We start from the raw sequence: 14,761 nt of genomic DNA, 5'->3' as shown, positions 1-14,761 counted from the left end.
TGTGTCACCTCTCCCTCCTGTCAGAATTCAGAGCTCTCAGAAAGATACGCCCCTGAAAGGCAGCCCCCTTCAGAGAAGGTTAACTAATCAGAGATCTGTGTGAAGACAATTTGTGTGAAGAGTCAAGAAAACCCTGACACACTGATACTGTAAAATTATGAATTAAAACATAGGAAAATATGTTGTTTTATGCATGTTATATATAATGTCATATTTTAGGAATGACACCCAACTTTTCCCAGGAAAATTAAGAAACTCTTCATCTACAAATTACCATTCTGTGTTCAATGCGAAGGTTCTTCAAAGAGCACAGATAAGTTGAACCACTGAGTTAAAATCGTTGAATGCGTTATGCTAAAGAACAGATTATATACATGAAATATATGAATATATGTGAGCCCCAAATATTTCTGAGTGGGCAAATATGTACCCTTAGGACAGTAATATAAAAATCAACTTTTAAGCTCTTCTAAAGTAAATATTTAAAATAGTTGTGTCTATGAAAATGTTTGAGAGCCCCATTTATGCATAAGACTCGAAGGTATGACTTAAAACTGTTAACACACTTCTGTGTGAGAGGAATCGCAAGATCAGGTGTCCGCAGGCATGGGGCAGGCCAGAGAATGGATGAAGAAGCTGGGGATGTGTGTGACAGAGAGAGGGTGGCGCCTCGGGTGGCTGGAAACGCCGTGTCATAGAACTGGCAGCAGTTCCTCATCCCCAGCTGACCCACGCCGCATAGGAACACTGGCCCCATGCAGCTGAACCTTCCAATAGTTTTAAAAGAAACTGGAAATGTCAAGTTGCATATGAATTATCTGAAAATTGAAATATATTTGTGTATTGGATGATGCTCAAGGGGCACTAGCTGGGCACATTCTCTAAACCCCACATGGTGAAGACAAGGGACAGCCTAGTCTCTGAGATGAGGAACCTGGACCAGCAAGTTGGAACTAAGTGGAGGAAGTGGGCTTGCTTGTGCCCTGATGCCAAACGCCAGGGAAAGCCAAGGAAGAAGCACCTTCATTCTTGTTCTTCCGGTCAGTGAACACAGGAAGGAAAGAGGTGCCGGGGCAACTGCAGTAGCTCCATTCTAGATGCCCTCATGCAGCTGCCCCGCACACGTTCAGGAGTCTAGCGTGCTGACCTGGTTCCTGACCAGCGAAGAGGGCACAAGTGGCTCCAGCCTCGCTGTCAGTCATCGTGAGCGGCAGAAAGTCCCTCTCAGAGGCAATCAGATCTTCAACTACCCTGAAGGCAGAAGGGAGCAGAAGCATGGCTTCTTACAGACACCCACAGGGACTTCATGGGAGTCTGTTTCCAGAAAGTGCTGTGTGAAAAACAAGACTAGGTTTCCCAGATCTAGCAACTCGTAGTCCAAGGTTACTGGGGGACTCTAGGTGGCCAGCAGCCGAATTGGAGTTCACAGAACAGTGTTGTTCTGTTTAGGCTTTAAAACACACACACACACACACACACACACACACACACTCTTGTCCTGCCGTGTGAAATGTTTGGTCTCAATCCTTTGATTTTGGCCTCTGTGGCAGTGAGATATCACACAATACCTTCTGACCAGCTCATGTCACGTACAACCACGTGCACAGAATTTGTAGTCAGCTCTCGCTACTCTGTGATATCAATTATTCTCTTGGAGAGAGACATGAGAGCTCAATCTGCATGCCTCAAAGAGACATTTGGTCTTCCTGCTTCGGTCGGGGTTTATACCAGAGGAGAATTCTTTGTTAATATACTACTCACACCAAACACTCACTTTTAACAAAGAAGCAATTTGTGGAAACACAGGAAAACTTACCTAATGTGCCTTCTATGTTCTTTCATGTAAATTATATAAAGTGGGTGTTTCTCGGTTCTCTTTATCAGAAATGAATAGTAATTTATAAGGAGAGAGCTAAGAGTAAGTTCCCAGTTCCGAAACGGGATCTGTTATGATATGGTGAATACTCAATTCTGGATGAAACACACTGAACTGCTCTTTGGAGAATCCTTGTAAAACAATATTCTTTGAATCTCTGCAAAGATCTAGCTCAAATCAAAGATTAAGATTTAGAGAAAGGGAAGAAAAAGACTTCTATGGTTTTCTCCAGAGCTGTCTTATGTGTCTGCATTTCAATCCAATGTTTGCATGTGTTTAACGCACACACACAGCTTGAAGGAGGAAGTACACACTCTGTGTTTTGCAGTGTTTGGGTGTGAATCAAAGGGAAACATGTGGTTCCATTCTGTTTCCTGGAGCATTCAGTTAAGTGGAGGGAAAAAACCTAATTTGCGCTGATATTGTCACCACAGGGGTTGATTCTGCAAATACCTGGGGTTGGGGAGGGGAAGCTCTGGGTCAGTGTGCAGACCTGATGGTCTATAGGCTTGAAAAGTATACTGGAAGTGGTGTGGTCTGTCTCTGGGGAGGTTGGGTTTTCATTTGGTTGACTTTGGTTTTTGTCTTTCTTTTCTGTCGGTTAGTGCTATGTGGACGCCTCTAGTGACTTTGCTGTCTGTGAAATATGGATGGATGTTCTGAAAGCATCCTGCACAATTACAAAATGAAACAATACGAATGGTCACAGTCCTGTTGAAGAACAAGGAACTGAAATTGGGGGTAAAGATGTTATTCTTTTTTGTTTCTTTTTGGTACTGAAAACAAACCAGAGTGGTCGTTACGGTGGTCACAGCAGAACCCCCAGCTGGTGAGAGGGTCCTTTGCTCTGTTTTGATTATAAGAGTAAGGGAGGTTCACATGGGGATTTGGAAAACAGAGAAAAGTTCAAAGATGGAAACAAAAGTTTGGGGGGATTCGCCAGTCTGTTAATACTTTAATCAATTAAATATAGATGACCTTGGGTTTTCACAAAGCTCTGCAGAACTTAGGTTCTGACTGCTACCTACTACCTACTGAGGACTCCCCACTAGGAGGTAAGCTCCACAAGTCCAGGGGTTAGACTATCTTGTTCACTCTTGTATTCCCAGCACCTAGAACTCACCTGGCATGTAGTAGGAGCTGGTTGAAAAAATAAGTGACTAGGGAGGGGGAAGGGTAAGCTGGGATGAAGAGAGAGAGTGGCATGGACTTATATATACTACCAAGTGTAAAATAGATAGCTAGTGGGAAGCAGCAGCATAGCACAGGGAGATCAGCTCAGTGCTTTGTGACCACGTAGAGGGGTGGGATAGGGAGGGTGGGAGGGAGAAGCAAGAGGGAGGGGATATGGGGATATATGTATATGTATAGCTGATTCACTTTGTTATACAGCAGAAACTAACACACCATTGTAAAGCAATTATACTTCAATAAAGATGTTAAAATAAATAAATAAATGATTAAATTGTTTTTCACTAAAGTACTTTACTCATCTTCACCTGCCTGGCTAACTTTAACTTGAGAATTCTATTCCTCCCACCCGCCTCTCACCTAAAGCTAAGTTTGTCATGTTATACTTCTCGCTATATGCCCCTGTATACGCTTGCAACCAGACCTCAGGGAGATTTTTGTCTTTTTTTAACAGGTAGCTGTGCGTTGTGGATAGTCCAAGACCCTCCCCCACTGTGCACTGTGTTCTGGGAAACACATCACACCAAACTAATTTTTTTCATTCAAGCTTTGGTGTTGAATTAAACCTTGCTGTTTAGCCATGCAACAAAACCCACCCTAGCATCGCTGATCTAAGTGGCAAATGTGAGTGCTTGCTACCCTTAGGGACTAGTCATTAAGTCAGGGGTAAATTGAAGGAAATCTGATCCCACTTCAAGAAATGTGATTTCCAGTGAAAAGGTCTACCTTTTACGTTTTTACTACACTCTGCCACTAGACCGTAGAAACTAACAGACCAGTGGATGACAGCCCAGGGCTTCTGCGAAGACACTCATATTTGGTTTTAAATTAGAAATACATACAATTAAATACTGACTGCAGAGAGACTAAATGTGTTTTTGTATTATTTGAGATCATTTACAGCTTTTACATAAGAATATTTGAAGACTTCTAACTGAGCATTTATCACACAATGAAATAGGTGAAGGCATTTGTCCAATAATCTCTGCTCAGATATGCTACATTTGAGAGGATTTTTGTTAAAATTTGACAAGAAAAGTTGCCTCTGAATCTCTTGGTCCACCATATTGCATGCAAAACCTTAGATTAGTTTCCAAGCCCATTTTGCGTAAGGGTGTTTAAGAAAGCAGTTTGGGGGTAAATGGATGCCTTAATGCTGTTGAGACAAAAAACATACTGGGAAGCAATCAACTGTGACATAAAATGAAGAATTTCTTTGAATCAAGAAATAAAATGACTTAGTTCCAATTACATATTCTGCTTTAGTCAAAATACTGTACCCCACTCCTCCATTTCTGTTTACCATTCTTAACTGCGTAGATTAAAAAAAAAAAAAATCACAGGTCCTGCTAAATTCACCACATCCAACCTCAATACTTAGTAGGTAACTTTTTTGTTGTTGCTGTTTTGTGGTACGCGGGCCTGTCACTGTTGTGGCCCCTCCCTTTGTGGAGCACAGGCTCCGGACGCGCAGGCTCAGCGGCCATGGCTCACAGGCCCAGCCGCTCCGCGGCATGTGGGATCTTCCCGGACCGGGGCACAAACCCAGGCCCCCTGAATCGGCAGGCGGACTCTCAACCACTGCACCACCAGGGAAGCCCAGTAGGTAACTCTTGAAAGCACTATATATGACATTAGAATGAAATATACTGATAGTTAGTCTCCTTTCCTTCTCAGCATTGCAAGCAATGGTTATTTAATCCTCTAAGCCTTAGTTTCTTAATCTCTAAAACAGAAGTAATCTCACCAACTTGACAGTGTTGTGAGGACTAAAAGAGCTGATATATACAAAGTGGCAGGCACACTGGAAAATAAATAAAAGAGCAAATACAGAAGTGATTACAAAAACATGCATGTCGTCAGGTAAGAATACGAGTTTGTAGCTATGAAAAATCAACCCGTAAAAGTCATTTCCAAAAGTCTTCAGTAACCGAACTACTGCCGTTGGCATTTTAAAAAGGGCTGAATAATTTTATGACCATTAGTAACATATGTAGGCATCCAAGCTAAAATAATGATAAGGGTAATCAGATTCCACGCCTCACTGCACATGGTGATTGTCAGGACTTGGGGCGTTTCTTCTTTAGAGAACTGCAGCATGACCGTAAATCCAAATGGCCTCCCCCAAAGCGATGCTCCAAGGGGTGAGAGACAAGGTCTGAGAGACTCATACCTTTTGCGGACCATAGCAGGTCATGGGATCTGGCAGTTAGGTCAATCCTCATTTTGGTTCTGATCCCCATCTGCCTGGTTGCTAACCTTCCTGTTGAAAACTACAACCACTTTAACATCTTTTATGTGTTCATTCACAGGTTTCCGACCACTTAGGCACCAAGAGCTCTAGTGGATGGAAAACTAGGAAAACAATCTTATTTAATTTTGTAGGTCTCTCAATGGTAACAGGGCACTTTCACATGCATTCTCTCAATTGACCTTCTCTACTATACTATGAGGTTGACAGAACAGTATCTATATCTCTCCCGCTTATTTGAGATGCCTGCTAGTTGGTGGCAGAGCCAGGACTAGACCCTGTGTCTTCTGGCTCTGAGTTAGTAATGCTTGTGACAACTACCAAGGGAAGAAACACAAAATGACTGGTGAGAGGATCCAAATGACAAATATTATATGCTGTAATAAATAACAAAGACAAAGAAGATGTTCCCACAAAGTGATTTCAAATGACAGATGTTTGTCCAAAAGATATGGAAAAAAAAAAGCTCTAGAACTGCTTGGGTTTGAAAACCTCTCTCAAGCTTTATGATTTCTGTCAAACTTCACTATCTAGGTTTTGCCTGAACCTGTAGCCTTTTCTTTTTTTAGCTTCCTTCCTTTTTTTTCCTTCATCTTGTAAAGTTTTGTATATATTTCCCAAGTTCCTACTCATTTATCTCCTTGGATATCTCAGCAGTCCTCAGAGATTCCACTGTTACTGCCAAGCTGAGAATTCTCAAGTCCCTGCCTCTAGCTCTTATCTCTCATCAGAGTTCATCACACATTTCCTATTGGAAATCTCTACAGATTGACTCTTGGATACCTTATATTTTGCAACACCAAAGTCAAACTATGATTTTATCTTAAAATCTATTTTTCTTACATGTCCCCTATTTTATTGTTGTTGAAATCATAACTTTCCCAGTCTAGACATTCCTTACTTCTCTCTTTCTTCCGTTCAACCAGCTGGCAATACCTGTTGATTCCACCTCTGAAATGTCCTTTTGTTTCATCTTCATTACCTGCCTATGATCATCACCATAGAATAAGTCCTTAAAAACATTTTTCTTGGACCACTTAAACGATCACCTGCTATTTATTTTTCTTGAACCCACCGAAAAACATTCTTTCAATGGAGCCAAATCATCTTGCTAAAAATTAAGCTTTGGGCATTTCGTGTTCTGCTCAAAAACTTTCAAAATGTCTTCTCACTGCTTTCAGAAGCAATCTATCAATATGGCATTCAAATTCTCCCCACTACAGGCCTAAAGTACCTGGAAAGAAAGAAAAATAAACCCAGAACGTAGCTATCATTCATTTAGCATCTATCGCAGACCAGATAAGACTCATTAAACATTTTCACACGTTACTATAAATCTTTACACAGACTTGCGAGGTGACATTATTAGTTTACAGAGAAGTCAAAAAATTCACCCAAGGACATAGAGCCAGTTGGAGGCAAAGCTAGATCTTGAATCACAGACCACTTTCCTCTAAAACACTGTCTGCCATGCCACACTGTCCGCCCATTCCCTCAACTCATTTATTCTGGACACACTGAACACCTAATTTGAGAATATAACTTGGATTTCCTTCCTTTGAGGTTACACTCATGCTAGTATCTTCATCTGGCGTGTTCCTTCTCCAGATTCCACCAGCCAAAATCTGACCCACCCTGTCCATGTACATTTCTTCAATGTCTACAACCAGTAATATTCTTACTTTCCTTGGTATACAGCCCATCCTCCCTTAAAACGGAGCCATATGTATAATTTTTATTTCCCTCCTTGAAATTAAACCTCTTCATATCTCCACCAACTCCAAATAAATTGCCGTTTCATAAATACGTGTTGAATTAAAATCATCACCAGGACACTTTCTACTCTGAAACTTTCATTAGGGGTATAATAGTAGTTAAGAATCAGAACTGGATCTGAATGCCTGCTCAGCTGTTTATTAGCAGTGTTATCTTGGGAAATTCATTAACTTCATTAAATATTAGTTGCCTCATTTATAAAGTGGGGCTATTAATAGTGACTACCTCACTGAGTTGTTGTGAGCTCATAATAAGATAAAATAAACAAAGCCTTGCACAATGTCTGGTACCTGGTACTTAGTCAGTATTAGTGGTGAGAGACGGCAATGGTAGTCATGTAAGATGATCTCTAAAGATATAGTCTGAAGCAAATGTAGGAAATAATCATCAATGCTATTAAATTACCTGCCAATTTATAGAAAATGGAGTAGAAAGATAAACTGAATTAAAAGAGGTTAACTAAGGAGTCAAGAATAGAATATGAGACATTTTAATTGCCAATCATCTCCTGTCATCCTGAGTATGAACTGACTTTGGGATGAAGGTTAGTTTGGTCGATCAGCAGGGCTTATCTAAATGTCTGTTAAGTGATTCTAGGTTCCAAAGGTGTCATCTCAGGCTGGGAAATGACAGGTCTGGTGGTCAGTACTATCTTTGAGGCTAATACGGTTATCCAGTTCCCTCTACCATCAATCGGGGAAACACTAACAAGATGAAACAGCCCCAGTGACAGCATCAGGATCTAAGCACATGATGCTATGGGGTGGGTGGCTAATGAATTCCCCAATCAATATGCTGAGGTCCATGCCTTCTGAATGGAGCCAGGGATCTAAAATCTGCCATCTATAGCTTCAGGGAGTTCATGAGTTATTTCTTGCCCTGATGCACTGAACAATACCCCAGGAGTAATGACTAGTAACAGTGTTTAAGTGGTGGGTCAATGAGATAATTCATCTAAACGACAGCATTAAGGTAGGCTTGCCATTAAGTCATATGAGCCCCAGCACTCACTTGATGGTGCCTGGGGTTTACCTTACTTGTTGCACTTTGGATTCATCTCTCTAAAAAGCCTCTGCTATTCAAAACTCATTCATCTATTTGATAACTGCAATAATCTAGGTATATGCTACCAGGTTGACTTTAAATCAGTAGTATCCTGATGCTTCCTTAGAATTTTATATTAGTTAAGTTGAAATCTCAAAGATCTGATTAAAAGTCTATTCATTATTTAGGAAAATAAAATATATTGTTTTCTCTGACTTAAAAAGAAGTTAATTGAAAAAAAAGTACCGATAATATTAAAAGCTATCCATGATTGAAAGCTCACTATATACCAGGAGCCATGACAGAGTTTCAATACATCATCTCATAAATATGTAGAAAACCTTATTTCTCATATTTTAATCACTGTGTTTTTTCAAGTCTGTTAGCTCTATGTGAGCCAAGGTGGATCACAGTATCCCCAAAACATAGCACTTAGCCTGGCACATAAAAAACACTCAGTTCACGTATAAAGAATGTCACTCATGAGCTAAATTCTCTTAATTCTAACTTCTCTAAATTCATATTATGTGTGCATTGAGGATGCTGAGACAGGACTATCATCAGTTAACAGTCAAAGGGTCACTGGTGTAAGTGATAAATGAGAAAGATATGGTCATTTGGCCTCATTTCTCATAACTGTGTACCAGCTATAAAATACTTTCTACATGCTTTGCCAACTCAACTTTTACGACTGTATTACTGTAAATTTCATCTGCACACTAAATTTATCATTCATTTTTCTCTTACATTTGAGGAATCAAAAAATCTATGAGATGCTTTTACCTGTACATGTGCTTTTATGTTTCCAGTTTACTTGGTGGCGGCAGCTACTCATCTCCACTCAATCTGGCTGTACCCATACTGGGATGCTCATTCTAGCAATGACCCTTTCTGGGCTCTATTAATGCCCAAGTATAGGGCCAAGCCCTTTATGTCTTTACCCGGTGCCCATGGTGGGTCTCAAACCACTTTTATACTCTCCTCGCCTAGAGAGATTTTGCTCTCCTGATGGTGCTGTTTGTGGTTATTGTTTTGTTTGCCTCCATCCTCCCCTCCTTCTTCTCCTCCTCCTCCACCCACCCTTCCACCACCACCACCTCATCCTCCTCCATCTTCTTTAGGCAAGATGAGATAGGGTTCATACGACCGAAGAAGGAACCTCAGGGCAGGGTGGATTACACTTTTATTGGTAAGTGTAGAGCCCTTTGGAACATTGTACTGAAGTGCAGAAGAAGCACAATGCATCACCTTATGACACTGTAGAGACATAATGCCCTGCAATGAGACACCCAGGAAGCTGCAGGAGTCTACTTAGCCTATTGACCTAACCAGGCGTCTCTCAGCAGGAACTGGGTTCTTCACCGCGTGTTAACGGAACACACCAAAAGTCTCAATTGTGGATTTGGTTAATTCAAAAATTTGCTTCTGATCAGATAAAATAGGAATTTGCTTGCAGGAAGTGTCTAAGTAGACTTTCAAAAATACTTAAAATGAAATTCTGCTTTCCATTATAAAACATGTTCTTCCTTTCACTATATATATATATATATATATATATTTTTTTTTTTTTTTTTTTCCTTGAATGAAGTCATCACCTGCTGGATATTTCATCAAGAAAACTACCATTCTATCTTCATGCAGTCCTTTGCCAACAACAAAACAACCTCTGAATACTTTATTTCCTCTGAACCTCAGGAAATCCTTACTAGGTAAGCTGTTTGGTGCCCATTTAAAAGAAGAGAAAGGTGAAGCTCAAAGCAGTGGAGTGACTTGCTCAAAGCCAAGTAGCTCCCTGGATATGGACAGAAATGAGACTCAGATCCAAATCTTCTGATCACAAATTAAGCACATTTTTCTACTACAGCTTTCTGCCTTTCAACATGAAGAACGGAATCAAAGTCAACAGATTTAGGTAGAGCCACCTTGGGAATAACAAAAGATCTGAGGAAACGCACTCGACTCCCATGCAGGTGCTGCCTCTGGTCCAGCTTACATAAGCAGTCGCTTCCTCAAAACTCCCTTCCACTCCCTTCTCCCACCTTCTCCTCCAACTCCGCCAGGATGGAACGGCCAAGCTGGGAGCTACAGAGACGATCCCCAGCAGGCCCTCTCCACAGAAGTGGCTAATGATCTGGAAAAGCTCCTAAGGCTAGAAAACCCAAAGAGGCCTTTCTCACTAAGAACAAAGAGCAGCAAAAGGAAATACAGAGCTAACCTGCAGTGCGCAGCACTCTGTGGGAAGCAAAACTGCATCTGGTGGACACCTTTGTTGATTTCTTGTTCTTTCCCTCTTTACTTGTGTTACCAGCCTCGAATGTCATTATCCCCCTGGACTCCTCTGCAGATGCCCCCATGTACACTGCCTGAACCCTGTCCAGTTCTGCCACCGGCCAAATCCAGAGATGAACATAAGCTAATAGCCACCTAAACTCACTGAAGACTAACCCAAAATATGTTGATAGTTTGCTGTAAATATCCCACACGGGGACAGCCAAGTGAAGCATCCAGGCCAGCAATTTATAGATGCAATAGATGTGAGCAACAGACCATTTATCATAATTCAGCTCTGTTCCTGTTTTTTCTCCAGAAGTCTCTTCAAGTGCTATAAATTATGGGAAAACAATACTATACAAGCCAAAGTTAAAAAATATCTGATTTCCCAAACCTGACACTAAGAGAATATATTCATCAGTCTTTTTTTGGGGGGGGCAGTTTTTTGGAAAGAGAACATTTTACCATTTTGGAAAGGGGGTCAGTGTGAACAATACTAACCCTTTCTCTTCTACTTTGGTTTATGTAAGTATCTACATTATAAGACAGGAGGGAAACAGTTGGGGAAGATTATAGATTCTTGTCAAACAAAACAGATGTCCTGACATAAATTTCCACTGTTCCTGAAAGGCTCATAATTAAAAAATAAATCCAAAAGGATTTACTGTAAATTACACACAGAGAGAACAAAATGAATAGGATGTCTTTTTTACACCCTGCATTAACTACATAAAAAGAAGCTAATTGTTGCCCAGTTCTCCCCAACCTTCTATTTTGCAGGTGGTGAAAGGAGGCTGTCAAGAGTTTCAGGATAGCAATAGCAAGCACTTCATGGTAATCCTTTCTCTGGTCCTATTCAATTTTGTCTCTGTTGTACAGAGAAGGTGAGTGTAACTTGACACTGCTCCACAGAGCCTAGATGAAGGGACAATAGGCAGATGTCACTCACAGGAATAGCTTCTCTCCAAATACTGAGCAGATTAATTTCTCAACAATAGATTTCAATGGAGAGAACTTATATTTGAAACAATAATTTGTAAAAATCCCTCTGCCCTATGATACCCTCCCCTCCACAGAATTTTATTTCATGAACACATACTTCAGCAAAGATCTTTTTGCCTTTGTCAGACACATTTTGCCTGTGATTTCATTAATATCATGATTAATAATTGACACAGAAAATAGTACATCACAGAAGTGTGAACCAAAAACGAAGAAATGTAAGCTATTTTGAGGCAATCTCTAAATTATTTTGATCTCTTGGCCTTCTCTGATTTTTTTTTAATGAGCTAATTCTTGTCTTGTTTAATAAGCCTATGTAATCACCACGAGGCCCAGATGAGTGGGAAGACGTTTGGTTTAAAAGAAATCCGCAAAAGAAAGAAGAGCCTCTGTTCACTTGGTGAGAGCAACAGATAATCTGAGAAAACTGTGAAACAGGAAAACTTGTGCCTACAGCACCTACCCAGCTCTGTCTTAGTGTCCCTTTCTGTGGACCAATTCTTCACCCTAGGGCACCAATGCCTTCATTCTGCCCAAGCTCTCTCCACAAATTCTTGCCGTACCCCCAAATGTTCTATGTCCCCAAATCAGCCATGCTAATTTCTCCTTCTTACTTCCCAACCATCCAAACAGAACTCAAACCCTGCCAGAGCAGCTGACCTTAGCCTGGTGGGGTCAGGATAATAAGAAGACTGACTAAGCTAATTAGTCAGTGATTCAAAGACCTCCAGGGGACTAAGAGTTGAAAAAGATACCTACTTCCCTACAGAGTTTTTAACGTGTGGGGGATTTCAGGATGACAAAGGAAGAGATATGGGAGACTTCAAGCATGTGGGGAAGGACGTGTGCAGCCTAGAGTGGCAGACATGGCTAGTGGAAGCCAGAACTCCTACCTGCTGGATTTACCTACTGCTCTCACGAATCCTCCCAATGCAATGCTTGCACTGAGAGAGCGAGAGACACTCAGCGCAGGCAGGCGAGATGAAGCCTCTTTGACATTCCTACTCTGGGGTCTCAAAGACAGGCGAGTCTGTTTTAGTTTGAGTGCTCATCTTGGGGTCACACTCCCCAGTGTTCTTGGAAGAGCATTTCCTCTTCCCTCAAATAGGTTAACTTGGGGGTAAAAAGGGCTTATTCCAATGACAGCGTTACCACTGCTCAAAACCTCCAGGAATTCCTAGGAATCGCCTTCAGCAACCGTATATAAAACACAAACTCTCAATCTCTTTCCCTCCTTCCTCTCTCGTGCTCTCCCCCGCGCCCCCCACACACTAATTTCAGAATTTAGACTTTGTTTTGGAACAATGTACTAGCCTGACAACCACTCAGAAGTAGCATCAAGATATTTTCGGTTATTTCCACAATTAACATCCACACTCGAAGAATGAAGCTTTGCCCACATGTGACCCTTGCCAGAGCCCGCCTCCAGGCAGACGTGTCCTCTCTTCCTCAGGCCCACTTCGTCCTTTCTTCCCCTGCCCCTGGGATTCACCTTGCCTTCATGTCCTCTTCCTGTCTGTCATCACTTTCTCTTTGTGCCCGTGAGTTTCTCTTCTCCTGGGGGCACTGCAAGGGGGAATGAAATCATTTACCTCCCGTCCAACCCTTTCCGCTCTCAGTAGTGGCACTTCCTTTCTTTCTGAGTAATTTTCTTTAGTACAAGGAAACAAACTGTGTTTAATAAACAAATCCACATATGACAGACTGTGAAAGTCATATAAAATTATCTTAGTAGGTATTTATGGCTTCATTCTCCTGATGCGTCTATGTAAATGTCCAAAACAAGAGGCTGGATTTTGTCATCAAGTCTTTTGATCTTCCACTTGGAACTTCCCTCTCCAATGTGGTAAAGAATCTTCCCTTTGCTCTGCCCACTCTGACCTCAGTTTTTAATCACATGTTCTTTACATCTCTAAGAGGACCTTTGCAGCCTAGGGCAGTAGTCACCAAAGTACAGCCTGTAGCCTGTTTTTATAAGTACGTTTTTACTGGAATAGTCACACACACTTTCTATCTCTGGCAGACACCAGAAACGATCCATTAGTGAACAAAAAATGATTTGAAATTACTAGACCAATGAAGGGTTCTCACGCTCAAGAGGGTCACAGGCATGTCAGGTCCTTTCCAGAATGGTGTGGTTTCTTTACATCGTAGGGTCTCTTTTACTTTTCTCTTGAAATATCAGATGGCATTTCCTAACCCAAGCTCTGAAGGACAATCTGTTGGAATTTTCCAGAATGTTTAAGCAACGAAAGCATCATTGGAATAAGTCTACAATACCCAAGGGGGCTCTACACCTTGTGATGTAAAATTTCTTGTATTTTTGCTTTTAAGATTTAACATGGATGCTTTGGTTCTTCCTAGAAGTTCCCAGGCTCCTCATATCCATTTTATAAAAACACTGCCAACTCCAGCTAAACTACCAGAAAAACAACAACAACAACAACATTTCTCTGAAAAGCGGAGACACTTTACAAAACAGGAAGAAATGGATAAACTGGTGGCACACTATGTGACTCAAAAAAGATGCTCATGGCTGTGTCAAATCTTATTCTTCCTAGTAAGTCACACTGAATAAAAAAAGAAGAGAAATCCCCGGGAAAATGCAAGTGAGCTGGTAATAATAGACTAGTTATAGCTGCCATGAAATACTCATTAAGTTATATGCAGCATAAATCTCACAGAGTTTTGTAAATCATGGTGGTTCTTACAGGCCAAATAAAGATAAACTGTACTAACTATGGCTGCCTTCCTCTGTGCTCCTCGGCGTGGCTTTTTAAGATGCTTAAGCTCAGGTTCATAGTACCGTATGGTTCCTGAAGCATCTGAGGAAGCATTAAAGGTTCACAACTCTTTTCAAGACCCCTCTTCTACATTTTGAAGGTGATCCGTTCCAAGCAGTCCTTCCCTGCATTCCTAAGCAGAGTCTTGACCTGCTCTGGTTCACTCTGAGATCAGACAGGCTTCCAGCTTAAGCCTCTTCCTTCCAGCTGCTCCTGTTTCCAAGGCATACTGGAAGAGCAGGTGCTGGAGACAGGCACTGCTTCCAGGGCTGAGCTTGCTGCTCTGGTTCCAGCCAGCCACCTCCACTCCAGAGCCCAGCAATGAAATCTCACTCTGCTTTCCTCGGTAGATAGGCACATTAGCAAAACTCACATTCAAAGATTCCCAGTAAATGTTGTTTTTCCTCCTTTTGGAGGTTGGTGATAATCCCCAGTTGACTTTTCCTCTTAACTGCTTTCCCCCACTACTATTTAAACCTAATTCTTATTGCTCCAAATTAAATCCATTCTTCCTAGCCTTGTCATGCTAACTAATGAGAACAATTCCTCTCTTTGCTCTTGGTGGCT

At 41.3% G+C, this 14,761-nt stretch overlaps 1 protein-coding gene across 18 annotated transcripts in view; it reads right to left on the bottom strand.

Annotated features, from left to right (window-relative positions):
- Window positions 1-14,761, bottom strand: part of NRXN3 (neurexin 3) — a gene marked incomplete at both ends in the record, with an annotated part of 1,625,679 nt that overhangs the window by 362,899 nt on the left and 1,248,019 nt on the right. The window lies entirely within an intron of this gene.

This window comes from Mesoplodon mirus, assembly GCF_964341445.2.
Source record: "Mesoplodon mirus genome assembly, chromosome: 4".
Classification (NCBI taxonomy): Eukaryota; Metazoa; Chordata; class Mammalia; order Artiodactyla; family Ziphiidae; genus Mesoplodon; species Mesoplodon mirus.
This window is presented reverse-complemented; position numbering and strand designations above follow the sequence as displayed.